Raw genomic sequence first — 1,864 nt, 5'->3', positions numbered from 1 at the left:
CCCAGCAGGGGCCAGAGCCCCAGGCTTTGTGACAGTTTGGGGAGCACTTTACTGGTGGCCTGGGGCACCTCCTGTCTGTAGAGGAGGAAGCTGGGCTTGGGGGCCACCTGATGGCCCCACGACCCCACTGACCACAGAGGTGGGGTCTCAAGGCCACTCAAGGTGCCTGGGAAGAAAGGCCTGGTGATCAACTTCCACAAACACCAGCCCTGTCCCCTCACCCCCAACCCCTCGGTGCACAGCAGGCCCGGGAGTCAGAATACTGGTAGCAGGCAGCTTTTCAAGGCCCGTCCTGCAGCCTCCCTGGCGAGGGAGAAAGGCGGGCTTTCTGAAGCCTCCCCTGAAGGGTTAGCCTCATGTGATGAGAGTTGTATGAGCCCTGTCCTATAGGATTGGACATTGATAACGAGTCCACGGCTGATAATGAGCCCGCATCCACTCCAAGACACCAAGATCTCCCCTACCCTCAGCGGGCAAGAGAGCAGGCTGACATCACAGGTTGGTTCCAGACGCCGGAGTCTCGGCACATGCACACACGCATGCACGCATCGTTGCCGACACTCCACCGGCCCACCGAGTGTGCAGCCGCAGCAGTGCACGCCGGAGCCTGAGCGAGCCTGAGCTACTGACACACAGCAAACAAAAATGCTCGTCATCCATGAAGCCGGCATGAGTGGGGCCTGCAGCCCACCCCTGATGGCTCAGCAAAGGATCGTGGGGCAACAGCAAAGCCAACACGGAGGCCCTTTCATGACCTTGTGTTCCGGGCACTCTGCCGCACCGCCTCCGCGGGTAGGACCCCAACCTGGGACTGCACTCCAGAGCCGGGCCTGTTCCAGCTCAGACTCCGGATCAAGGCATGGCACAGGCCCCATCCTGCCCCCCATCCCCAGCCTCTGTTTCCCTGATTGTGACATGGGGCATTGAGGACATACCGCCCCCCCCCCACCCGCCAACCCAGGACTTCCCAGGTTGGAGACACCTCAAAGGTGCCCACAGGATGAACCCGGAAGGGGTGCCACCCTGCCCAGGCCCTGCCCAGCCTGCCCAGGCCCTGCTGGAGTATGCGGGTGGGGGGCAGGGCAGACTCCCCAAAGCCCTGCTGCTTCATCTGAAGCTGAGAGGTCTGTAGATTCTTCCGCCTGGTAGGCTGCCCTCTGCCCACAAGCAGAGAAAGTGTGTCTTCGGGGGTTCTAGAAGGAGTCTGCTTGCCCAGGTAATGAAGTCAGAGCGTCCGTGGTGGCAAGCACCTTCCTCTCACCATCCCTGGCCACCTCAGCAAACCCAGGATTCTCGACTGGCTGCATACCGCATGCAAACCATCCATTTGGAGAACCCAGAGCCAGCGGAGCACAAATATCCGCTGGGCTGAGCCATTCGTTGACAGCACCCCCTGCGGGTCGATTGGGGTATTACGACCCAGCTCCATTAGACTAAGGCACTTCCAGCTAGCGGGACCTACATGTGAATGCACCCCGAGAATGTGCAGTCAGGACCTTATCCCTGGGAGGGCTTCTGAACAGCACCCTAGAACAAAGGGCGGGCGATACTCCCAGCGGGCTCGAAGAAGCCAGAGCAGGCGATGTCTGACATGCCATTTGGATGGTGGGCACAGCCCTTGTGCTCACTGAGGTTTTCTATTTAGAATGCTGGGCAGCAGGCTCTCGCACGGGATGAGCTTTCAGATACAGAATGCCAGCCAGTGCTGGCGTGTGTCACGCACACAGCACACACGGCAGATGTGTGCCCGAGCATGCTGTGTGTATCCACTCCTTTAGCTACAACATGCCCATTCCGTCAGCAACAACATACCCACTCCTTCAGCTACAACGTATCCGTTCCTTTAGCTACAATGTATCCACTC

The 1,864-nt window shown here is 59.5% G+C and overlaps 1 protein-coding gene across 1 annotated transcript in view; it reads right to left on the bottom strand.

Annotated features, from left to right (window-relative positions):
- The window catches only part of ELFN1 (extracellular leucine rich repeat and fibronectin type III domain containing 1), a 66,271-nt gene that overhangs the window by 63,960 nt on the left and 447 nt on the right, over positions 1-1,864 (bottom strand). The gene's annotated exons all lie outside the window — the stretch shown is intronic.

The sequence above is a fragment of the Echinops telfairi genome, unplaced genomic scaffold (genome assembly GCF_000313985.2).
Source record: "Echinops telfairi isolate 266 unplaced genomic scaffold, ASM31398v2 ScPeMD7_5;HRSCAF=22, whole genome shotgun sequence".
Classification (NCBI taxonomy): Eukaryota; Metazoa; Chordata; class Mammalia; order Afrosoricida; family Tenrecidae; genus Echinops; species Echinops telfairi.
This window is presented reverse-complemented; position numbering and strand designations above follow the sequence as displayed.